Source organism: Mobula birostris, chromosome 13 (assembly GCF_030028105.1).
Source record: "Mobula birostris isolate sMobBir1 chromosome 13, sMobBir1.hap1, whole genome shotgun sequence".
In the NCBI taxonomy this organism is placed as follows: Eukaryota; Metazoa; Chordata; class Chondrichthyes; order Myliobatiformes; family Myliobatidae; genus Mobula; species Mobula birostris.
The window spans coordinates 21,785,655-21,812,196 of NC_092382.1; the positions used below are offsets into that span (position 1 = coordinate 21,785,655).

General features: G+C 54.0%; 1 protein-coding gene and 2 non-coding genes across 3 annotated transcripts in view; 1 reads left to right on the forward strand and 2 right to left on the reverse strand.

Moving 5' to 3' along the window:
* Positions 1-26,542, reverse strand: part of LOC140208536 (uncharacterized) — a 541,825-nt gene that overhangs the window by 114,732 nt on the left and 400,551 nt on the right. The gene's annotated exons all lie outside the window — the stretch shown is intronic.
* Positions 16,670-16,751, reverse strand: trnas-gcu (transfer RNA serine (anticodon GCU)). Its single transcript has one exon. It is a non-coding gene; the product is annotated as a tRNA-Ser (tRNA).
* On the forward strand, positions 17,621-17,709 carry trnar-ucg (transfer RNA arginine (anticodon UCG)). Its single transcript is given in 2 exon segments — positions 17,621-17,657; positions 17,674-17,709. It is a non-coding gene; the product is annotated as a tRNA-Arg (tRNA).

The following is a 26,542-nucleotide window of genomic DNA, read 5'->3' on the forward strand; positions in this document are numbered from 1 at the left end:
AACACACGGAGAGTGAAGGGGACAGGGTGTGTCTGTGTGTGTGTCACGGGTGAACACACGGAGAGTGAAGGGGACAGGGTGTGTGTGTGTCACGGGTGAACACAGAGAGTGAAGGGGACAGGGTGTGTGTGTGTGTCACGGGTGAACACACGGAGAGTGAAGGGGACAGGGTGTGTGTGTGTGTCACGGGTGAACACACGGAGAGTGAAGGGGACAGGGTGTGTCTGTGTGTGTGTCACGGGTGAACACACGGAGAGTGAAGGGGACAGGGTGTGTGTGTGTCACGGGTGAACACACAGAGAGTGAAGGGGACAGGGTGTGTGTGTGTCACGGGTGAACACACAGAGAGTGAAGGGGACAGGGTGTGTGTGTGTCACGGGTGAACACACGGAGAGTGAAGGGGACAGGGTGTGTGTGTGTGTCACGGGTGAACACACGGAGAGTGAAGGGGACAGGGTGTGTGTGTGTTTGTGTGTCACGGGTGAACACACGGAGAGTGAAGGGGACAGGGTGTGTGTGTGTGTCACGGGTGAACACACGGAGAGTGAAGGGGACAGGGTGTGTGTGTGTCACGGGTGAACACACGGAGAGTGAAGGGGACAGGGGGTGTGTGTGTGTCACGGATGAACACACGGAGAGTGAAGGGGACAGGGTGTGTGTGTGTGTGTGAGTGTCACGGGTGAACACACGGAGAGTGAAGGGGACAGGGTGTGTGTGTGTGTGTGTCACGGGTGAACACACGGAGAGTGAAGGGGACAGGGTGTGTGTGTCTGTGTGTCACGGGTGAACACACGGAGAGTGAAGGGGACAGGGTGTGTGTGTCTGTGTGTCACGGGTGAACACACGGAGAGTGAAGGGGACAGGGTGTGTGTGTGTCACGGGTGAACACACGGAGAGTGAAGGGGACAGGGTGTGTGCGTGTGTCACGGGTGAACACCCGGAGAGTGAAGGGGACAGGGTGTGTGTGTGTCACGGGTGAACACACGGAGAGTGAAGGGGACAGGGTGTGTGTGTGTCACGGGTGAACACACGGAGAGTGAAGGGGACAGGGTGTGTGTGTGTCACGGGTGAACACACGGAGAGTGAAGGGGACAGGGTGTGTGTGTGTGTCACGGGTGAACACACGGAGAGTGAAGGGGACAGGTTGTGTGTGACGGTCACAGGTGAACACACGGAGAGTGAAGGGGACAGGGTGTGTGCGTGTCACGGGTGAACACACGGAGAGTGAAGGGGACAGGGTGTGTGCGTGTCATGGGTGAACACACGGAGAGTGAAGGGGACAGGGTGTGTGTGTGTCACGGGTGAACACACGGAGAGTGAAGGGGACAGGGTGTGTGTGTGTCACGGGTGAACACACGGAGAGTGAAGGGGACAGGGTGTGTGTGTGTCACGGGTGAACACACGGAGAGTGAAGGGGCCAGGGTGTGTGTGTGTCACGGGTGAACACACGGAGAGTGAAGGGGACAGGGTGTGTGTGTGTCACGGGTGAACACACGGAGAGTGAAGGGGACAGGGTGTGTGTGTGTCACGGGTGAACACACGGAGAGTGAAGGGGACAGGGTGTGTGTGTGTCACGGGTGAACACACGGAGAGTGAAGGGGCCAGGGTGTGTGTGTGTCACGGGTGAACACACGGAGAGTGAAGGGGACAGGGTGTGTGTGTGTCACGGGTGAACACACGGAGAGTGAAGGGGACAGGGTGTGTGTGTGTGTGTCACGGGTGAACACACGGAGAGTGAAGGGGACAGGGTGTGTGAGTGTGTCACGGGTGAACACACGGAGAGTGAAGGGGACAGGGTGTGTGTGTGTCACGGTCACGGGTGAACACACGGAGAGTGAAGGGGACAGGGTGTGTGTGTGTGTGTCACGGGTGAACACACGGAGAGTGAAGAGGACAGGGTGTGTGTGTGTGTCACGGGTGAACACACGGAGAGTGAAGGGGACAGGGTGTGTGTGTGTCACGGGTGAACACACGGAGAGTGAAGGGGACAGGGTGTGTGTTTGTGTGTCACGGGTGAACACACGGAGAGTGAAGGGGACAGGGTGTGTGTGTGTGTCACGGGTGAACACACGGAGAGTGAAGGGGACAGGGTGTGTCTGTGTGTGTGTCACGGGTGAACACACGGAGAGTGAAGGGGACAGGGTGTGTGTGTGTCACGGGTGAACACACAGAGAGTGAAGGGGACAGGGTGTGTGTGTGTCACGGGTGAACACACGGAGAGTGAAGGGGACAGGGTGTGTGTGTGTGTCACGGGTGAACACACGGAGAGTGAAGGGGACAGGGTGTGTGTGTCTGTGTGTCATGGGTGAACACACGGAGAGTGAAGGGGACAGGGTGTGTGTGTGTCACGGGTGAACACACGGAGAGTGAAGGGGACAGGGTGTGTGTGTGTCACGGGTGAACACACGGAGAGTGAAGGGGACAGGGTGTGTGTGTGTCACGGGTGAACACACGGAGAGTGAAGGGGACAGGGTGTGTGTGTGTGTGTGTGTGTCACGGGTGAACACACGGAGAGTGAAGGGGACAGGGTGTGTGTGTGTGTCACGGGTGAACACACGGAGAGTGAAGGGGACAGGGTGTGTGTGTGTGTCACGGGTGAACACACGGAGAGTGAAGGGGACAGGGTGTGTGTGTGTGTCACGGGTGAACACACGGAGAGTGAAGGGGACAGGGTGTGTGTGTGTGTCACGGGTGAACACCCGGAGAGTGAAGGGGACAGGGTGTCTGTGTGTGTGTCACGGGTGAACACCCGGAGAGTGAAGGGGACAGGGTGTGTGCGTGTGTCACGGGTGAACACCCGGAGAGTGAAGGGGACAGGGTGTGTGTGTGTCACGGGTGAACACACGGAGAGTGAAGGGGACAGGGTGTGTGTGTGTGTCACGGGTGAACACACGGAGAGTGAAGGGGACAGGGTGTGTGTGTGTGTGTCACGGGTGAACACACGGAGAGTGAAGGGGGCAGGGTGTGTGTGTGTCACGGGTGAACACACGGAGAGTGAAGGGGACAGGGTGTGTGTGTGTCACGGGTGAACACACGGAGAGTGAAGGGGACAGGGTGTGTGTGTGTCACGGGTGAACACACGGAGAGTGAAGGGGACAGGGTGTGTGTGTGTCACGGGTGAACACACGGAGAGTGAAGGGGACAGGGTGTGTGTGTGTCACGGGTGAACACACGGAGAGTGAAGGGGACAGGGTGTGTGTGTGTCACGGGTGAACACACGGAGAGTGAAGGGGACAGGGTGTGTGTGTGTCACGGGTGAACACACGGAGAGTGAAGAGGACAGGGTGTGTGTGTGTGTCACGGGTGAACACACGGAGAGTGAAGGGGACAGGGTGTGTGTGTGTGTCACGGGTGAACACACGGAGAGTGAAGGGGACAGGGTGTGTGTGTGTGTCACGGGTGAACACACGGAGAGTGAAGGGGACAGGGTGTGTGTGTGTGTCACGGGTGAACACACGGAGAGTGAAGGGGACAGGGTGTGTGTGTGTGTCACGGGTGAACACACGGAGAGTGAAGGGGACAGGGTGTGTGTGTGTGTCACGGGTGAACACACGGAGAGTGAAGGGGACAGGGTGTGTGTGTGTGTGTCACGGGTGAACACACGGAGAGTGAAGGGGAAAGGGTGTGTGTGTGTGTCCCGGGTGAACACACGGAGAGTGAAGGGGACAGGGTGTGTGTGTGTGTGTCACGGGTGAACACACGGAGAGTGAAGGGGACAGGGTGTGTGTGTGTGTGTCACGGGTGAACACACGGAGAGTGAAGGGGACAGGGTGTGTGTGTGTGTGTCACGGGTGAACACACGGAGAGTGAAGGAGACAGGGTGTGTGTGTGTCACGGGTGAACACACGGAGAGTGAAGGGGACAGGGTGTGTGTGTGTGTCACGGGTGAACACACGGAGAGTGAAGGGGACAGGGTGTGTGTGTGTGTGTCACGGGTGAACACACGGAGAGTGAAGAGGACAGGGTGTGTGTGTGTGTCCCGGGTGAACACACGGAGAGTGAAGGGGACAGGGTGTGTGTGTGTGTGTCACGGGTGAACACACGGAGAGTGAAGGGGACAGGGTGTGTGTGTGTGTGTGTCACGGGTGAACACACGGAGTGTGAAGGGGACAGGGTGTGTGTGTGTGTGTCACGGGTGAACACACGGAGAGTGAAGGGGACAGGGTGTGTGTGTGTGTGTCACGGGTGAACACACGGAGAGTGAAGGGGACAGGGTGTGTGTGTGTGTGTCACGGGTGAACACACGGAGAGTGAAGGGGACAGGGTGTGTGTGTGTGTCACGGGTGAACACACGGAGAGTGAAGGGGACAGGGTGTGTGTGTGTGTGTCACGGGTGAACACACGGAGAGTGAAGGGGACAGGGTCTGTGTGTGTGTCACGGGTGAACACACGGAGAGTGAAGGGGACAGGGTGTGTGTGTGTGTGTCACGGGTGAACACACGGAGAGTGAAGGGGACAGGGTCTGTGTGTGTGTCACGGGTGAACACACGGAGAGTGAAGGGGACAGGGTGTGTGTGTGTCTCACGGGTGAACACACGTAGAGTGAAGGGGACAGGGTGTGTGTTTGTGTGTCACGGGTGAACACACGGAGAGTGAAGGGGACAGGGTGTGTGTGTGTGTCACGGGTGAACACACAGAGAGTGAAGGGGACAGGGTGTGTGTGTGTGTGTCATGGGTGAACACACGGAGAGTGAAGGGGACAGGATGTGTGTGTGTCACGGGTGAACACACGGAGAGTGAAGGGGACAGGGTGTGTCACGGTCACGGGTGAACACACGGAGAGTGAAGGGGACAGGGTGTGGGTGTGTGTCACGGGTGAACACACGGAGAGTGAAGGGGACAGGGTGTGTGTGTGTGTGTCACGGGTGAACACACGGAGAGTGAAGGGGACATGGTGTGTGTGTGTGTGTGTGTGTGTGACGGGTGAACACACGGAGAGTGAAGGGGACAGGGTGTGTCTGTGTGACGGGTGAACACACGGAGAGTGAAGGGGACAGGGTGTGTGTGTGTCACGGGTGAACACACGGAGAGTGACGGGGACAGGGTGTGTGTGTGTGTGTGTGTGTGTGACGGGTGAACACACGGAGAGTGAAGGGGACAGGGTGTGTGTGTGTGACGGGTGAACACACGGAGAGTGAAGGGGACAGGGTGTGTGTGTGTGTCACGGGTGAACACACGGAGAGTGAAGGGGACAGGGTGTGTGTGTGTGTCACGGGTGAACACACGGAGAGTGAAGGGGACAGGGTGTGTCACGGTCACGGGTGAACACACGGAGAGTGAAGGGGACAGGGTGTGTCACGGTCACGGGTGAACACACGGAGAGTGAAGGGGACAGGGTGTGGGTGTGTGTCACGGGTGAACACACGGAGAGTGAAGGGGACAGGGTGTGTGTGTGTGTGTCACGGGTGAACACACGGAGAGTGAAGGGGACATGGTGTGTGTGTGTGTGTGTGTGTGACGGGTGAACACACGGAGAGTGAAGGGGACAGGGTGTGTGTGTGTGACGGGTGAACACACGGAGAGTGAAGGGGACAGGGTGTGTGTGTGTCACGGGTGAACACACGGAGAGTGAAGGGGACAGGGTGTGTGTGTGTCACGGGTGAACACACGGAGAGTGAAGGGGACAGGGTGTGTGTGTGTGTCACGGGTGAACACACGGAGAGTGAAGGGGACAGGGTGTGTCACGGTCACAGGTGAACACACGGAGAGTGAAGGGGACAGGGTGTGTCACGGTCACGGGTAAACACACGGAGAGTGAAGGGGACAGGGTGTGTCACGGTCACGGGTAAAGACACGGAGAGTGAAGGGGACAGGGTGTGGGTGTGTGTCACGGGTGAACACCCGGAGAGTGAAGGGGACAGGGTGTCTGTGTGTGTGTCACGGGTGAACACCCGGAGAGTGAAGGGGACAGGGTGTGTGCGTGTGTCACCGGTGAACACCCGGAGAGTGAAGGGGACAGGGTCTGTGTGTGTCACGGGTGAACACACGGAGAGTGAAGGGGACAGGGTGTGTGTGTGTCACGGGTGAACACACGGAGAGTGAAGGGGACAGGGTGTGTGTGTGTCACGGGTGAACACACGGAGAGTGAAGGGGACAGGGTGTGTGTGTGTCACGGGTGAACACACGGAGAGTGAAGGGGACAGGGTGTGTGTGTGTCACGGGTGAACACACGGAGAGTGAAGGGGACAGGGTGTGTGTGTGTCACGGGTGAACACACGGAGAGTGAAGGGGACAGGGTGTGTGTGTGTGTGTCACGGGTGAACACACGGAGAGTGAAGGGGACAGGGTGTGTGTGTGTGTGTCACGGGTGAACACACGGAGAGTGAAGGGGACAGGGTGTGTGAGTGTGTCACGGGTGAACACACGGAGAGTGAAGGGGACAGGGTGTGTGTGTGTCACGGTCACGGGTGAACACACGGAGAGTGAAGGGGACAGGGTGTGTGTGGGTGTGTCACGGGTGAACACACGGAGAGTGAAGAGGACAGGGTGTGTGTGTGTGTCACGGGTGAACACACGGAGAGTGAAGGGGACAGGGTGTGTGTTTGTGTGTCACGGGTGAACACACGGAGAGTGAAGGGGACAGGGTGTGTGTGTGTGTCACGGGTGAACACACGGAGAGTGAAGGGGACAGGGTGTGTCTGTGTGTGTGTCACGGGTGAACACAGAGAGTGAAGGGGACAGGGTGTGTGTGTGTGTCACGGGTGAACACACGGAGAGTGAAGGGGACAGGGTGTGTGTGTGTGTCACGGGTGAACACACGGAGAGTGAAGGGGACAGGGTGTGTCTGTGTGTGTGTCACGGGTGAACACACGGAGAGTGAAGGGGACAGGGTGTGTGTGTGTCACGGGTGAACACACGGAGAGTGAAGGGGACAGGGTGTGTGTGTGTCACGGGTGAACACACGGAGAGTGAAGGGGACAGGGTGTGTGTGTGTGTCACGGGTGAACACACGGAGAGTGAAGGGGACAGGGTGTGTGTGTGTTTGTGTGTCACGGGTGAACACACGGAGAGTGAAGGGGACAGGGTGTGTGTGTGTGTCACGGGTGAACACACGGAGAGTGAAGGGGACAGGGTGTGTGTGTGTCACGGGTGAACACACGGAGAGTGAAGGGGACAGGGGGTGTGTGTGTGTCACGGATGAACACACGGAGAGTGAAGGGGACAGGGTGTGTGTGTGTGTGTGTCACGGGTGAACACACGGAGAGTGAAGGGGACAGGGTGTGTGTGTGTGTGTCACGGGTGAACACACGGAGAGTGAAGGGGACAGGGTGCGTGTGTCTGTGTGTCACGGGTGAACACACGGAGAGTGAAGGGGACAGGGTGTGTGTGTCTGTGTGTCACGGGTGAACACACGGAGAGTGAAGGGGACAGGGTGTGTGTGTGTCACGGGTGAACACCCGGAGAGTGAAGGGGACAGGGTGTGTGTGTGTCACGGGTGAACACACGGAGAGTGAAGGGGACAGGGTGTGTGTGTGTCACGGGTGAACACACGGAGAGTGAAGGGGACAGGGTGTGTGTGTGTGTCACGGGTGAACACACGGAGAGTGAAGGGGACAGGTTGTGTGTGACGGTCACAGGTGAACACACGGAGAGTGAAGGAGACAGGGTGTGTGCGTGTCACGGGTGAACACACGGAGAGTGAAGGGGACAGGGTGTGTGCGTGTCACGGGTGAACACACGGAGAGTGAAGGGGACAGGGTGTGTGTGTGTCACGGGTGAACACACGGAGAGTGAAGGGGACAGGGTGTGTGTGTGTCACGGGTGAACACACGGAGAGTGAAGGGGCCAGGGTGTGTGTGTGTCACGGGTGAACACACGGAGAGTGAAGGGGACAGGGTGTGTGTGTGTCACGGGTGAACACACGGAGAGTGAAGGGGACAGGGTGTGTGTGTGTGTGTCACGGGTGAACACACGGAGAGTGAAGGGGACAGGGTGTGTGAGTGTGTCACGGGTGAACACACGGAGAGTGAAGGGGACAGGGTGTGTGTGTGTCACGGTCACGGGTGAACACACGGAGAGTGAAGGGGACAGGGTGTGTGTGTGTGTGTCACGGGTGAACACACGGAGAGTGAAGAGGAGAGGGTGTGTGTGTGTGTCACGGGTGAACACACGGAGAGTGAAGGGGACAGGGTGTGTGTTTGTGTGTCACGGGTGAACACACGGAGAGTGAAGGGGACAGGGTGTGTGTGTGTCACGGGTGAACACACAGAGAGTGAAGGGGACAGGGTGTGTGTGTGTCACGGGTGAACACACAGAGAGTGAAGGGGACAGGGTGTGTGTGTGTGTCACGGGTGAACACACGGAGAGTGAAGGGGACAGGGTGTGTGTGTGTGTCACGGGTGAACACACGGAAAGTGAAGGGGAAAGGGTGTGTGTGTGTGTCCCGGGTGAACACACGGAGAGTGAAGGGGACAGGGTGTGTGTGTGTGTGTCACGGGTGAACACACGGAGAGTGAAGGGGACAGGGTGTGTGTTTGTGTGTCACGGGTGAACACACGGAGAGTGAAGGGGACAGGGTGTGTGTGTGTGTCACGGGTGAACACACGGAGAGTGAAGGGGACAGGGTGTGTCTGTGTGTGTGTCACGGGTGAACACACGGAGAGTGAAGGGGACAGGGTGTGTGTGTGTCACAGGTGAACACACAGAGAGTGAAGGGGACAGGGTGTGTGTGTGTGTCACGGGTGAACACACGGAGAGTGAAGGGGACAGGGTGTGTGTGTGTGTCACGGGTGAACACACGGAGAGTGAAGGGGACAGGGTGTGTCTGTGTGTGTGTCACGGGTGAACACACGGAGAGTGAAGGGGACAGGGTGTGTGTGTGTCACGGGTGAACACACAGAGAGTGAAGGGGACAGGGTGTGTGTGTGTCACGGGTGAACACACGGAGAGTGAAGGGGACAGGGTGTGTGTGTGTGTCACGGGTGAACACACGGAGAGTGAAGGGGACAGGGTGTGTGTGTCTGTGTGTCATGGGTGAACACACGGAGAGTGAAGGGGACAGGGTGTGTGTGTCTGTGTGTCACGGGTGAACACACGGAGAGTGAAGGGGACAGGGTGTGTGTGTGTCACGGGTGAACACACGGAGAGTGAAGGGGACAGGGTGTGTGTGTGTCACGGGTGAACACACGGAGAGTGAAGGGGACAGGGTGTGTGTGTGTCACGGGTGAACACACGGAGAGTGAAGGGGACAGGGTGTGTGTGTGTGTGTGTGTGTCACGGGTGAACACACGGAGAGTGAAGGGGACAGGGTGTGTGTGTGTGTCACGGGTGAACACACGGAGAGTGAAGGGGACAGGGTGTGTGTGTGTGTCACGGGTGAACACACGGAGAGTGAAGGGGACAGGGTGTGTGTGTGTGTCACGGGTGAACACACGGAGAGTGAAGGGGACAGGGTGTGTGTGTGTGTCACGGGTGAACACCCGGAGAGTGAAGGGGACAGGGTGTCTGTGTGTGTGTCACGGGTGAACACCCGGAGAGTGAAGGGGACAGGGTGTGTGCGTGTGTCACGGGTGAACACCCGGAGAGTGAAGGGGACAGGGTGTGTGTGTGTCACGGGTGAACACACGGAGAGTGAAGGGGACAGGGTGTGTGTGTGTGTGTCACGGGTGAACACACGGAGAGTGAAGGGGGCAGGGTGTGTGTGTGTCACGGGTGAACACACGGAGAGTGAAGGGGACAGGGTGTGTGTGTGTCACGGGTGAACACACGGAGAGTGAAGGGGACAGGGTGTGTGTGTGTCACGGGTGAACACACGGAGAGTGAAGGGGACAGGGTGTGTGTGTGTCACGGGTGAACACACGGAGAGTGAAGGGGACAGGGTGTGTGTGTGTCACGGGTGAACACACGGAGAGTGAAAGGGACAGGGTGTGTGTGTGTGTCACGGGTGAACACACGGAGAGTGAAGAGGACAGGGTGTGTGTGTGTGTCACGGGTGAACACACGGAGAGTGAAGGGGACAGGGTGTGTGTGTGTGTCACGGGTGAACACACGGAGAGTGAAGGGGACAGGGTGTGTGTGTGTGTCACGGGTGAACACACGGAGAGTGAAGGAGACAGGGTGTGTGTGTGTGTCACGGGTGAACACACGGAGAGTGAAGGGGACAGGGTGTGTGTGTGTGTCACGGGTGAACACACGGAGAGTGAAGGGGACAGGGTGTGTGTGTGTGTGTCACGGGTGAACACACGGAGAGTGAAGGGGAAAGGGTGTGTGTGTGTGTCCCGGGTGAACACACGGAGAGTGAAGGGGACAGGGTGTGTGTGTGTGTGTCACGGGTGAACACACGGAGAGTGAAGGGGACAGGGTGTGTGTGTGTGTGTCACGGGTGAACACACGGAGAGTGAAGGGGACAGGGTGTGTGTGTGTGTGTCACGGGTGAACACACGGAGAGTGAAGGAGACAGGGTGTGTGTGTGTCACGGGTGAACACACGGAGAGTGAAGGGGACAGGGTGTGTGTGTGTGTCACGGGTGAACACACGGAGAGTGAAGGGGACAGGGTGTGTGTGTGTGTGTCACGGGTGAACACACGGAGAGTGAAGAGGACAGGGTGTGTGTGTGTGTCCCGGGTGAACACACGGAGAGTGAAGGGGACAGGGTGTGTGTGTGTGTGTCACGGGTGAACACACGGAGAGTGAAGGGGACAGGGTGTGTGTGTGTGTGTGTCACGGGTGAACACACGGAGAGTGAAGGGGACAGGGTGTGTGTGTGTGTGTCACGGGTGAACACACGGAGAGTGAAGGGGACAGGGTGTGTGTGTGTGTGTCACGGGTGAACACACGGAGAGTGAAGGGGACAGGGTGTGTGTGTGTGTGTCACGGGTGAACACACGGAGAGTGAAGGGGACAGGGTGTGTGTGTGTGTCATGGGTGAACACACAGAGAGTGAAGGGGACAGGGTGGGTGTGTGTGTGTGTCACGGGTGAACACACGGAGAGTGAAGGGGACAGGGTGTGTGTGTGTGTCACGGGTGAACACACGGAGAGTGAAGGGGACAGGGTGTGTGTGTGTGTGTCACGGGTGAACACACGGAGAGTGAAGGGGACAGGGTCTGTGTGTGTGTCACGGGTGAACACACGGAGAGTGAAGGGGACAGGGTGTGTGTGTGTGTGTCACGGGTGAACACACGGAGAGTGAAGGGGACAGGGTCTGTGTGTGTGTCACGGGTGAACACACGGAGAGTGAAGGGGACAGGGTGTGTGTGTGTGTGTGTCACGGGTGAACACACGGAGAGTGAAGGGGACAGGGTGTGTGTGTGTCTCACGGGTGAACACACGGAGAGTGAAGGGGACAGGGTGTGTGTTTGTGTGTCACGGGTGAACACACGGAGAGTGAAGGGGACAGGGTGTGTGTGTGTGTCACGGGTGAACACACAGAGAGTGAAGGGGACAGGGTGTGTGTGTGTGTGTCACGGGTGAACACACGGAGAGTGAAGGGGACAGGATGTGTGTGTGTCACGGGTGAACACACGGAGAGTGAAGGGGACAGGGTGTGTCACGGTCACGGGTGAACACACGGAGAGTGAAGGGGACAGGGTGTGGGTGTGTGTCACGGGTGAACACACGGAGAGTGAAGGGGACAGGGTGTGTGTGTGTGTGTCACGGGTGAACACACGGAGAGTGAAGGGGACATGGTGTGTGTGTGTGTGTGTGTGTGTGACGGGTGAACACACGGAGAGTGAAGGGGACAGGGTGTGTCTGTGTGACGGGTGAACACACGGAGAGTGAAGGGGACAGGGTGTGTGTGTGTCACGGGTGAACACACGGAGAGTGACGGGGACAGGGTGTGTGTGTGTGTGTGTGTGTGTGACGGGTGAACACACGGAGAGTGAAGGGGACAGGGTGTGTGTGTGTGACGGGTGAACACACGGAGAGTGAAGGGGACAAGGTGTGTGTGTGTGTCACGGGTGAACACACGGAGAGTGAAGGGGACAGGGTGTGTGTGTGTGTCACGGGTGAACACACGGAGAGTGAAGGGGACAGGGTGTGTCACGGTCACGGGTGAACACACGGAGAGTGAAGGGGACAGGGTGTGTCACGGTCACGGGTGAACACACGGAGAGTGAAGGGGACAGGGTGTGGGTGTGTGTCACGGGTGAACACACGGAGAGTGAAGGGGACAGGGTGTGTGTGTGTGTGTCACGGGTGAACACACGGAGAGTGAAGGGGACATGGTGTGTGTGTGTGTGTGTGTGTGACGGGTGAACACACGGAGAGTGAAGGGGACAGGGTGTGTGTGTGTGACGGGTGAACACACGGAGAGTGAAGGGGACAGGGTGTGTGTGTGTCACGGGTGAACACACGGAGAGTGAAGGGGACAGGGTGTGTGTGTGTCACGGGTGAACACACGGAGAGTGAAGGGGACAGGGTGTGTGTGTGTGTCACGGGTGAACACACGGAGAGTGAAGGGGACAGGGTGTGTCACGGTCACAGGTGAACACACGGAGAGTGAAGGGGACAGGGTGTGTCACGGTCACGGGTAAACACACGGAGAGTGAAGGGGACAGGGTGTGTCACGGTCACGGGTAAACACACGGAGAGTGAAGGGGACAGGGTGTGGGTGTGTGTCACGGGTGAACACCCGGAGAGTGAAGGGGACAGGGTGTCTGTGTGTGTGTCACGGGTGAACACCCGGAGAGTGAAGGGGACAGGGTGTGTGCGTGTGTCACCGGTGAACACCCGGAGAGTGAAGGGGACAGGGTCTGTGTGTGTCACGGGTGAACACACGGAGAGTGAAGGGGACAGGGTGTGTGTGTGTCACGGGTGAACACACGGAGAGTGAAGGGGACAGGGTGTGTGTGTGTCACGGGTGAACACACGGAGAGTGAAGGGGACAGGGTGTGTGTGTGTCACGGGTGAACACACGGAGAGTGAAGGGGACAGGGTGTGTGTGTGTCACGGGTGAACACACGGAGAGTGAAGGGGACAGGGTGTGTGTGTGTCACGGGTGAACACACGGAGAGTGAAGGGGACAGGGTGTGTGTGTGTCACGGGTGAACACACGGAGAGTGAAGGGGACAGGGTGTGTGTGTGTGTGTCACGGGTGAACACACGGAGAGTGAAGGGGACAGGGTGTGTGAGTGTGTCACGGGTGAACACACGGAGAGTGAAGGGGACAGGGTGTGTGTGTGTCACGGTCACGGGTGAACACACGGAGAGTGAAGGGGACAGGGTGTGTGTGGGTGTGTCACGGGTGAACACACGGAGAGTGAAGAGGACAGGGTGTGTGTGTGTGTCACGGGTGAACACACGGAGAGTGAAGGGGACAGGGTGTGTGTTTGTGTGTCACGGGTGAACACACGGAGAGTGAAGGGGACAGGGTGTGTGTGTGTGTCACGGGTGAACACACGGAGAGTGAAGGGGACAGGGTGTGTCTGTGTGTGTGTCACGGGTGAACACACGGAGAGTGAAGGGGACAGGGTGTGTGTGTGTCACGGGTGAACACAGAGAGTGAAGGGGACAGGGTGTGTGTGTGTGTCACGGGTGAACACACGGAGAGTGAAGGGGACAGGGTGTGTGTGTGTGTCACGGGTGAACACACGGAGAGTGAAGGGGACAGGGTGTGTCTGTGTGTGTGTCACGGGTGAACACACGGAGAGTGAAGGGGACAGGGTGTGTGTGTGTCACGGGTGAACACACAGAGAGTGAAGGGGACAGGGTGTGTGTGTGTCACGGGTGAACACACGGAGAGTGAAGGGGACAGGGTGTGTGTGTGTGTCACGGGTGAACACACGGAGAGTGAAGGGGACAGGGTGTGTGTGTGTTTGTGTGTCACGGGTGAACACACGGAGAGTGAAGGGGACAGGGTGTGTGTGTGTGTCACGGGTGAACACACGGAGAGTGAAGGGGACAGGGTGTGTGTGTGTCACGGGTGAACACACGGAGAGTGAAGGGGACAGGGGGTGAGTGTGTGTCACGGATGAACACACGGAGAGTGAAGGGGACAGGGTGTGTGTGTGTGTGTGTCACGGGTGAACACACGGAGAGTGAAGGGGACAGGGTGTGTGTGTGTGTGTCACGGGTGAACACACGGAGAGTGAAGGGGACAGGGTGTGTGTGTCTGTGTGTCACGGGTGAACACACGGAGAGTGAAGGGGACAGGGTGTGTGTGTGTGTCATGGGTGAACACACAGAGAGTGAAGGGGACAGGGTGGGTGTGTGTGTGTGTCACGGGTGAACACACGGAGAGTGAAGGGGACAGGGTGTGTGTGTGTGTCACGGGTGAACACGGAGAGTGAAGGGGACAGGGTGTGTGTGTGTGTGTGTGTCACGAGTGAAGACACGGAGAATGAAGGGGACAGGGTGTGTGTGTGTGTATGAACCCTCTTCATATGACGAGCCATTAATACCTGGAATCGTTTTCGTAAACCAGGCTTGGGCCCTCTGTAGTTTCGGCATACCCTTTCTAAGCGAAGGAGCGCAGATCTGCTCACAACACTCAAAGTGCAGCCCTAACAGTGATATACAAAGTCTGAACCTTATATTAGATAGGGCGAGTGACCTCTTTCTAGAGCGTTCACTGGGTTATTTCTGTGGTGGCCAGCGAAACTGATTTCCCAAAGAATGGCCCTCCCTCTTTCCTCCCTTTCCCCGTTCGGAATCAGAGGATTCTCCCCCTTATCGCTTTGTTAAACCTGGCTTGTACTGATACAATCAACGTAGACTTTCACTACCCACGGGAAACTGCAGAATGACGCGCGAAGCAGCACCGGGTCAAAATGCCGAAAGGCATCCTCCCGGGGATTCACAGATATCGGACCCGAGGGAGCGGTGTGCGGCCAGTTAGATGAGTGAGAGTGGGGAGTGAGTGTGTGGATTCACAGATGTCGGACACGAGGGAGCGGTGTGCGGTCAGTTAGATGAGTGAGCGTGGGGAGTGAGTGTGTGGATTCACAGATATCGGACACGAGGGAGCGGTGTACTGTCAGTTAGATGAGTGAGTGTGATGAGTGAGTGTGTGGATTCACAGATATCGGACCCGAGGGAGTGATGTGCGGTCAGTTAGATGAGTGAGAGTGGGGAGTGAGTGTGTGGATTCACAGATGTCGGACACGAGGGGGCTGTGTGCAGTCAGTTAGTTGAGTGAGAGTGGGGAGTGAGTGTGTGGATTCACAGATGTCAGACACGAGGGGGCGGTGTGCGGTCAGTTAGATGAGTGAGTGTGATGAGTGAGTGTGTGGATTCACAGATGTCGGACACGAGGGGGCGGTGTGCGGTCAGTTAGATGAGTGAGTGTGTGGATCCACAGATATCGGACCCGAGGGAGCGGTGTGCGGTCAGTTAGATGTGTGAGTGTGGGGAGTGAGTGTGTGGATCCACAGATATCGGACCCGAGGGGGCGGTGTGCAGTCAGTTAGATGAGTGAGGGTCGGGGTGTGCTGTGGCTTGCTGTTCGTGTCGATGTTCCCGGTGGGTGGTGGGGTTCTGTAGTCGTGGAGCAATGGGCGTCTGCTGAGCGTGAGGGGTCAGATGGGGGCTGCGGGAGCGGCTGCTGTGCAGTTATGGGCCCACAGAATCAAGATTAGGTACCCTGGTCTTGTGTTGCTGCTCAAGCCAGTGCGGGAGCGGAGATGCAGCTTCAGTGATGGTGGGGTGGTATGAGAACGGCTTCAGGGTCTGACGGGTGAGATATGGGCTGGGTGGTGTTCGATAGAGGTCTGTGGTCAGACCATGGAGAGGATATTCATGTAGTGCTAGAGTCGAGGGCCAGCGGGCACAACCTCAGATAATGACGTCCCTTTAGAAAAGGACGAGAAGCAATTCCTGTAGACAGAAAGTTATGAATTTGTGGAATTTATTGCCACGGACAGCTTGAAAGGCAAGTAACTGGGTATATTTATAGCGGCGTTTGAGGAGGTGGACAGGTAGTAAGGGTGTCGAATGCGACGAGGAGAAGGCAGGGGAATGGAGTTGAGAGGAATGATGTGTATGACCATGAGGCCATAAGACATAGGAGGAAAATTAGGCCGTCTGGCCCATCCAGTCTGCTTCGCCATTCAATCACGGCTGATCCTTTTATCTTCTCCTCATGAACTCCAGTTCCCAGCCCTCTCCCCGTAACTTTGGTGCCATCTCCAATCAAAAACCTACCAATCTCTGCCTTAAATGCGCCCAACGACATGGCCTCCACAACTGGATGTGGCAATAAATTCCACAAATTTACCACCGTTTGGCCAAAATCTTTTTTGAAAGGGCGCACTTCTATCCTGACTCTGTGCTCTCTCATTCTAGACTCTCCCACCATGGTAATCACCCTTTACACATCTACTCCGGCTAGTCCTTTCAACGTTCAAATAGTTTCAATGAGATCCCCTTCTCATCCTTCTGAATTCCAGCTAGTGGAGTCCCAGAGCCATCAATTATCCTTGTGAACGTCCTCTAGACTCTCTCCAATGCTAGCACATATTTCTAAAGATGAGGGACTCAAAACTTTAGACTGTTCACAAAACTGAAGGTGAGGCGTCAGCCGTGATCGAATGGCGGAGATCGGTCAGCCGAATAGCCTAATTTTGTTCCTGTATTTTGTCGTATTGAGGCCAAATTTAGTGATAAATTAATGATGAATATTGCTTTTCATGACTCACGTAACGAATTGTCTGGCGTCCCTGTGACAAAATTTGGAGGCTTGGATGTTTTAAAGTGACAGTTTCAAAGGTGGTCCCCCGATTCACATGTCGCGACGAGGATGGGATTCGAACCCACGCGTGCAGAGCACAATGGATTAGCAGTCCATCGCCTTCACCTCTCGGCCACCTCGTCTGCTCTTTCCTCTGTTGTGTTCCGAAGTTCTGAATTTTTTCACAGCATTTAAAACTTCTGCTTAAGGTCCACACATGTGTGTTCAGATTCTATGCCGATTTACTTTGCTCGCCGTGCTTACCAGAATTCATGGAGGTGGATAAAGACAGTTTAGAGAGATTTGTGCCAACCACAGGAAACATGGAATTAGTTATTTTATGCACTTTAGACGCTATGGACGCATGGCATAAGTATCGATTCCGTGCTCTGTAACTCGGAGAAACTGTGAATGTTTTGAGTTGTAAAATGAGATAAATTTATGTTGAATTAAATAAGATTTCAATAGCTTTGATAGCATGTTGCTCGATTTCAAGTAAACAGATATTATCGGAATTTGCCATTTGGTTCGAGAATGACGACTTTCCGTGTATTGGGCAAATGCAATAACCCGATAGTTACCACATTACAGACACGATGACACGCTCTGCGCAGCCGCAGATCCGAACACCCGAACGCTTACCCGACACAAACACATGGCTGCTCGGCTCTGGAATACCAAACCAACGGCTGACATACCTAAAAAGAGATCGAGTTCACTCTATCAATAATGTATTGAATGTGGTGGACCATTTTCTCTTATTCTAATCCCAGAATAAAACGCCGCTGCAAGAGACAGTGGGATGTGCCTTTGAGAATTCCTTTCTGTGTGATAGAAACAGAATATTGAACAGCCCAGAGCAGGAATGAATGGAGAGATATTGACAACAGTGATCGAATGTTCACCTGGAATGAAATCACTGCATGCGAGTACTTTTAGCTCGGCGAGGAAATCATTCTACACGGGGAAACTCCTTGCAGCATTCAGCATGTTCCCCATTCTCACAGAATACGGCCGTGTGGCCTAATGGATAAGGCGTCTGACTTCGGTGTTTGATTAGAAGTCATCAGAAGATTGCAGGTTCGAGTCCTGCCGCGGTCGTTTTGACAAACTGGCGGATTCGGTTCCATTCTGTCTCTCACTCTCTGCAGCATGGTTGTCTCAATTCCGCGTGGGGATTAATGGGAGTACTACACCCTCGGGGAAAACGTAACGCCTCGTATTCGTTGTATGCAACATATAATATTATGTGTCTATTCCGTGTGTATTTCTGCAGACACTTTCATAAACAATTGGTTGGAGCTTCTCAGACGCTCAGGAGGAGCTGCTGCTGGGAAGGTGAAGTTTATTTCACATTTACCTCCGTCTCCGAGCCCGCCTTATCGGCAAGAATTCATCGCCCAGCGCTGACGGTACATTCTCCTGTCTCCAACCCCCCTCCTCTTCCTGGTTCTCTCCCTGCTCTGGGATATCTTCATCACTAATTGCCAACTAGACATCAACCGCCTCAACATCAGGAATACTCACTTCTCCTTGAACTTTACCCCCTCTGAATACACTGCACCTCCAATCTCTCAGCACCAGTCCAAACCTTACCAACAATCCCGCAGACAGGGTGCTGCTGTTGTAGAGTGGCGGACTGACCTCCACCTTGCTGAGACACGGTGGTACCTCTCAGACACATCCTCATGCCTACACCTTGAATAATCCCGACTCCGGACTATCAGAGAACTGTCTCCGACATTATCACTGACATCACCAACTCTGGAGTACCTCCATTCCCTGTGGAAAACCCGTGGTTCCATTGCCCTGAACTGCTCTCTTCTACCTCCTACTCGATTCACAAGTCTGCATGTCTGGGTAGGCTCATTGTCTCTGCCTGCTCCTGCCCCACTGATCCTGTGTTCTCATCGCTCCAGTCCATCCTATGCCCCATTCTTCAGTCCCTTCCCACCGGCATTCCCAAACCTTCCCGTGCTCTCGATCTACTCACTAACTTTCAATTCCCTGGCCCTGACCGTCTCATTTTCTCTATGGACGTCCAGTGCCCCTATTAAAAGGGCCCTAAAACTTTCCACATTTCTCAAGGAAAGAACCAGCCAGTTCCCCTCCATCATCACCATCCTCCGTCTGACAGAACCGGTCCTCACAGCAACAGTTTCTCCTTCAGTTCCTCCCACTTACTCCAGATTCAGTGTGTAGCCATGGACACTGGCATAGGTCTCGGATATGTTTCCCTTTTCGTTGGCTAAGTAAAACAATCCATGTACCAACCTTTCCGCGGTAATGCACCCCCAACGCTTCCACCGCTACATCGACGAATGTATTCTGCCGCTTCATGCACTCACGCTGAGCTCGACATTCTCACCAACTTTGCCTCCAACTTCCACCCAGCCCTTAAACGGCTCACTCAATGCGAGCAAGACGATGGAAGGAGACACCAGAGGGTCCATGTGCCAGTCCTCATCGGAGGATCAGAGAGGGAGAGCAACTTCAAATTCCCGGGTGTTACTATTTCAGTGGATTTGTCCTGTACCCATCACAAGTGCAATTGCGAAGAAAGCACGGCAGCGCCTCCGGTTTCCTAGGAGCTTGCGGAGATCGGCATGACACCTAGAACTTTGACATTTTTCTACAGATGCGTGATGCAGAGTGTAGTGACTGGCAGCATCATGGTTTGGTGTGGAAACATTCATATCATTGAACGTAAGTTCCTACAGGATGTGATGGATTCGGCCCAGTACATGTCCGGTACATGCTCCCACCACTGAGCACATCTCTGTCTGGGGACTTTGCCATTGCTCATTTGGTGGCTGGTGGGCGCTGATGCGTTTTGCTGAAACGTTGGGGGGCGGAATTGATCCTGTGCTGCTGATTGTGTTGATTTATTATTCTCCTCAACCCCCATTACCTGTTCTGCCTGTGACCTTTGACACCCTGACTGATCAGAAATCTATCAACGTTTGTTTTATAAAATCCCAGTTGCTCCACCTTTACAGCCGTCCATAGTAATGAGTTCCCCAGATTCACCACTCTGATGGCAGAATTTTATCCTCATCTTTCTTCTAAAGGGGCACCCTTCAATTCTGAGTCAGTGCCATCTGGTCCTCGACTCCCTTCACCACGTGAATTATTCCCACCACATCCACACTGTCACCGTCTTTCAATATTCTATAGTTGTCAATAATATGCACCCACGTTTATCAAACGCCTCTCACGCGCAAACCCTTTAATTTCGGGATCATATCGTCCCCATGGCATCATCAATGGTGACGGGAGAGGTTCCAGAGGATTGAAGGTTGGCAGGTATTGTTCCCTCATTCATAAAATGGAGTAGAGATCGCCCAGGAAATTATAGACCAGTGAGGCTTACTTCAGCGGTTGGTAAGTTGATGGAAAAGATCCTGAGAGGCAGGCTTTATGAACATTTGGAGAGGCATAATATGATTAGGAATAGACAGCATGGCTTTGTGAAAGGCAGGTCGTGCCTTACAAGCCTGATTGAATTTTTTGAAGATGTGACTAAATACATTGATGAAGGTAGAGCAGTAGATGTAGTGTATATGGATTTTATTAAGGCATTTGATAAGGTACTCCATGCAAGGCTTATTGACAAAGTAAGGAGATATGCGATCCAAGGGGACATTGTTTTGTGGATCAGAATTAGCTTGCCCACAGAAGCGACAGAGAGGTTGTAAACGAGTTATATTTTGCATGGAGGTCGGTGACCAGTGCTGTGCCTCGGGGATCTGTTCTGGGACCCCTACTCTTCGTGATTTTTATAAATAACCTGGATGAGGAAGTGGAGGGATCTGTTAGTAAATGTGCTGATGCACGAAGGTTGGGGGTGTTGTGGACAGTGTGGAGGCCTGTCAGTCGGTCATCGATATTATGCAAAACTGGGCTGAGAAGTGGCAGATGGAGTTTAACCCAGATAAGTGTGAGGGGATGTTGCCGGAAGGGCGTTAGGTAACGTTCAGACGGCTAAGGGACTCCATTCCGGATTTGCTGTCTCTGTTTACTCCCATAGCGTTCGTCTCTCTCGAGGCTGCCCAGAAGGCCGTGGGGCTATTTACCCATAGCTGGGGATCTGTTCACGAGCACCAGGGCGCGTCCACACACCGGCGGGCCTGCGAGCCACGTGTGCGGGAGCCAGACGTCCTCCCTGCCCTTTGTAGTTCAGCCTGAGTCCGAAAGTAGTTCAGTTTCCCTGTGTCGCCAGCGAGTAGGCACGATATGAGGCTTCCTGTTGGAAAGGCTATAGACTGGCAGGGAGAGAATTACACGTTCAGCTCTCCTTTTCTCCTCGCCGAAAGTGAGAGCCACAAACACTACCCACTACACTATCACACTAGACGTGTTACAACAACCATATTGACACATATCTGTGACCCTGATGATATTATGCACCTTGTGAATGTCACCCCTCAGCGATAATTTTATGCCCCTTCTATCCAAATGTTCACCCAGATCCTTCTGTTCTGCTGTCAAACTCTCTGCCTCCGCTGGGCGCTCACACAATTGGTTTCTGATTTGTAGCAACTCACCTGGTGAGGATCAAAACGATCCGATTTTCTCTGTGTTCGTTACACTTCAGAACCATCGATGGTGCCTGGCTGCTGACGTCTCCTTGCGTGGGATGTATTGCAAACTGGTTATTGTCTGCCGATTATCGCGATCCTCTCAGCCTCAGGGTGTCTCGCTACAGCGGACACACACCGATCCAGTTTATCGGGTTCGTTCTGGTTTAGGACTATTCCTTTCACAAATACCGAGATACAGTGGAACCGTGTCTGGCATTTTGTTCCATGAAACTCCAATGATTCCACAATGTATTGAGCAGAACAATGTGCAGCAATATCATGTCTCTGTTCTTATGCACCGTGTTTCGTGTAATTAAAGGAAGCATACATTCCAGTGTGGATGGAAATGTTGGGCTGGGGATTCATCGTTTAGTGGTCCCGGGAATCGTTTGCATCCAGGAAGCCCTTCTGTTCTCACCCTGGTCCGGGCAAAGAAACGCGGGGAAATACAGCGCACATACTTTGGTGTTTTACCTATCGGGATCTATGGACTGAAAACTCTGGAACGGCTCGTTCCTTCAGACTTATCACCGACCTAATGTCATTGGCATGTGTTCTAAACTTATCAGACTTCCCCACAATCTGTTAAAGTCGCTTAGAGTCTTTGGAGCAGCCGGTAAAATAGGTTGAAAATCGGCGGATGGAATTTCATGCAGGTATCTGCGAGCTGTCAGAGTTTGGGAGGACATACACGTTGAATGTTCGGTCACCGATGAGTGCGGTAGAACAGAGGGATCCGGGAATAGAGATCCGTAATCTCTCGAAAGCGGCATCACAGGTCGACGGTGTCGTTAAGAGAATTATTTTGTACATTGACCTTCCTAAATCAAGGTATTGAGTATCGGAGATGAGATGTTATGTTGGAGTTGAATAAGACGTTTGTGAGGCCGAGTTAGGGGAGTATTGTGCGCAGTTATGGTCTGAAGGAAAGCTATCAATAAGACTGAAAGAATTCATAGAGATTTTACAAGAATGTTTCGGGTCTTGAGGACTTAGTGGTGTGAGCTTCTTACCAGAATAGAACATACCCAATCGACTATTGAAACCTGTTTCCGTTGATACAGTGAATCCCGAGAAGGTTTATTGTAAGCGGGACAGAGGGAATGAACTGGCCCGACACCCAGTCTGAGTGTGTGCAGCTCTCACAACATCTTCTTCACGCGGTGAGCACCGTGTCCGCTTCCCGCTTCCCCGCACCCACCCCTCACCATCCCCTCACTCCTCAGCACACCCTCCTTTCTCAGTGTCACTACGTGAGCTCACCGTGTCCGCTTCCCGCTTCCCCACACCCCTCACCATCCTCTCACTCCTCAGCACACCCTCCTTTCTCAGTCTCACTACGTGAGCTCACCGTGTCCGATTCCCGCTTCCCCCCTACCCCTCACCATCCCCTCATTCCTCAGATCATCTCGCTTTCTCAGTCTGACTACGTGAGTTCACCGTGTCCGATTCCCGCTTCCCCCCACCCCTCACCATCCCCTCACTCCTCAGCACACCTTCCTTTCTCAGTCTCACTACGTAAGCTCACCGTGTCCGCTGCCCTCCCCACCCTCACCATCCCCTCATTCCTCAGCACACCCTCCTTTCTCAGTCTCACTACGTGAGCTCACCGTGTCCGATTCCCGCTTCCACCCCACCCCTCATCATCCTCTCACTCCTCAGCACACTCTCCTTTCTCAGTCTCACTACGTGAGCTCACCGTGTCCGATTCCCGCTCCCTCCCCCCACCCTCACCATCCTCTCACTCCTCAGCACACCCTCCTTTCTCAGTCTCACTACGTGAGCTCACCGTGTCCGCTTCTCGCTTCCTCCCCACCCTCACCATCCTCTCACTCCTCAGCACACCCTCCTTTCTCAGTCTCAGTACGTGAGCTCACCGTCTCCGCACCCGCTTCCCCCCACCCCTCACCATCCTCTCACTCCTCAGCACACCCTCCTTTCTCAGTCTCACTACGTGAGCTCACCGTGTCCGCTTCCTCCCTACCCCTCACCATCCCCTCAGTCTTCAGCACACCCTCCTTTCTCAGTCTCACTACGTGAGCTCACCGTGTCCGATTCCCGCTTCCTCCCTACCCCTCACCATCCTCTCACTCCTCAGCACACCCTGCTTTCTCAGTCTCACTACTCCATTTTCTCTTCCTCACCCCTCTGTTTCCTCTTACTCTTCTCTTTCGCCTCTCACCCTAACACTCCCACTGCCTTCCTCACCTCCCTCTCCAACTGCCCTCACTCCCACTTTATAAAACTCTCACTTTCCTTCTCCCCCTTTTTGTCTACAATCCACCCCCACCCACCGCCCCTTCACAGACCGACAATGACTCTCTGCCCGTGTTCATTCGGGGATATCACCCCATCACTTTCAATGTGCGATGGTGACAGAGACACAATTGTCGGAAAGGCTTATTCTGGTGTTTGGAGATTGGAGTTTACAGGCATTCAGAGCTGGCTGACCCAAAGGAGAGAGAGACATAGAAGGTGAGTGGGGAGAGAGAGGGGAGAGAGAGAGAGCGCCTGGGGAGCGAGAGAGAGAGTGACCGGGATAGAGAGAAGCGTGAGTGGGTGAGAGATGGGAGTCAGTTAGGCGATGTGGGGGATGGGAAAAAACGGGGTGGGGGCAGAATGGCGGTAAATGTGATTGACATTGCTGAGAAATAAATGTGGAGTGAGAGACGGGGAGAGGGTGACGGGGCACAGAGAGCCGTTGGGAATAGGGTGACAGAGGAGAGAGTGGGGATGGGGTAGGGTTGGGTAGAGAGACGCGGTACAGAGACAGACGGCGTGAGAGACTGGAATAGAAACGAGGGCGATGGGGGAGATGAGCAAGGGAGAGAGACGGGAAAGTGCGAGGGAGATGACAGGGGAAAGAGTCTGGGAAGGATTGTGAGGAAAGAGAGTGGGGAGTGAGAGAGAAATAGAGAGAGCAAGAGAGAGAGAGAGGGATTGGGGGAATGGAGGAGAGAGTCACACGGAGATGGGGAGAGGCGAGGGGTGTGAGGGACGGTAATGTGGGAAAAGAGAGACTGGGAAAGAGTAAGATGGGAGAGAGATGAGACGACGGGAGAGGGATGATGGGAATAAGAGGGAGGAACAGTTGGGGGCGAGATAATAGGGGAGGGTAAATGACTGACACAGAGAGACTAGGGGAGAGAACATGGGAGGAGAGAGTGTTGAAGGAGAGAGGGAAAATGGGCTGAGAGAGACTGAGAGAAAGAGAGGGAAAGACTGGGCAGAGACGGGTCGAACTGTAGAACTGTGGAAAGAGAGCAGAAGAGCGAGGGACTGATGGAGAGAGAGAGAGAGAGAGAGAGAGAGAGAGAGAGAGACGAGGAGAGGGAGTGAGCGTGAGACGGGAGAGCGAGAGAGACGAGAGAGCCGGGAGAGCCGTAAATTAGGAGAGGGTCTGTTGAAAATGACTTTCTCAAAGGGCTGAACCTAAGATCATGGCATCTCCAGGCAGCTGGTACACAGTTAGATCTGGACAAAAGAAGTGAGCAGCGTTCAATGGAAAAACATATCCCAAATGCATAACTTTTCAACAGAGTTCAAAGCGCCCTTCCTTCTGCTTCGATGTGCAATAAAACCATACGGACTTCTGCCCTCACCTGTTCCTGTGGTTTATAGTCTGACAATAAACTGATCCCAAGGTGAACAGTGAATCAGACTGCACCAGCTAAACCGAACCCGGATGCGAGATATTATTCCACTCTGGGGAGAAAGTTTGGAGAGAAAGGTAACCATTGCCATCGTGTACTGAAGTACAAATTCTGGCTCGACCCACATGTTAGGGGGACATTCAAGCAAAATGAGACTTTGTGTGGTTTAACACAAACGTTGTGGAACAGAGTGTGACGTTACGAGCTGAATATGGTGAAGTTCAGGTTCATGAGCGTGTTATCAACTGAACTTTGCTCAGGGTGTGTTCACTTACTGTTAGGGACAGAAAATTCAGTTGCTCGGTTTCACTGAAAACAGACTCAGGAGACCAGCACCAGGTAAGAACAGAGACGGTACTGGGCAGTGTTATGGTGTTTTAATAAGCCCATTTGTCTCGGCAATATTTCTTGTATTGCTACCATATTGTCTGTAAAATGGCGCGGCTTTACGGATCTGGGAAAATCAGGTTGGTACTGGACACCAGAATGGGGAGTTTGTAGAGTGCCTACGGGATGCATTTTGGAGCAGCTTGTACGAGAGCCGACCAGGAATAAGGCTATTCTGGATTTAGTGTTGTGCAATGAACAGGATTTGATAAGTGATCTTGAAGTAAAGGAACCATTAAGAGGTAGTGACCATAATATGATAAGTTTTTATCTGCAAGTTGAGAGGGATAAGGGCAGATCAGAAGTGTTAGTATTGCAGTTGAACAAAGGAGACTATGGAGCCATGAGGGAGCGGCTGGCCAAAGTTGACTGGTCGGATATCCTAGCAGAAAAGACAGTGGAACAGCAATGGCAGGTATTCTTGGGAATAATGCACAAGGTGCAAAATCAGTTCATCCCCCGGAGAAGGAAGTATTCAAAGGGGGGAAAGTGGCCACAGTGGTTGACAAAGGAAGTCAGAGATAGCATAACATCGAAAAAGAAGTATAACAGAGCTAAAGTGAGTGGGAAGACGGATGATTTGGGAAATATTTAAGGAGCAACAGAACTTAACTAAAAAAGCAATACGGGGAGAAAAAATGAGGTATGAACGCAAGCTAGCTAGGAATATAAAGGAGGATAACAAAAGTTTTTCTAGGTATGTGAAGAGAAGGAAGATAGTTAAGAACAATGTTGGGCCCTTGAAGAATGAATTGGGAGAAATTGTTATGGGAAGCAGAGAAATGGCAGACGAATTTAATAAGTACTTTGGATCTGTCTTCACTAGGGAAGACACAAGCAATCTCCCAGATGTATGGATGGGCCAAGGACATAGGGTAACAGAGGAACTGAAACAGATCGACATTAGGAAGGAAAGGGAGATGAGTAGACTGATGGGACTGAAGGCTAACAAATCTCCTGGTCCAGATGGTCTGCATCCTAGGGTACTAAAAGAGGTGGCGATGGAAATTGCGGATGCATTGTTGATCATTTTCCAATGTTCCTTAGATTCACGATCGGTTCCTGAGGATTGGCGAATGGCTAATATTATCTCACTTTTTAAGAAAGGAGGGAGGGAAAAACAGGGAACTATCGCCCTGTTAGCCTAACATCAGTAGTGGGGAAGATGCTAGAGTCCATTATTAAAGATGAAATAGCGGCATATCTTGATAGCAGTGATAGGATTGGGCCGAGCCAGCATGGATTTACCAAGGGCAAATCATGCTTGACTAATCTATTGGAGTTTTTCGAGGATGTAACCAGGAAGATAGA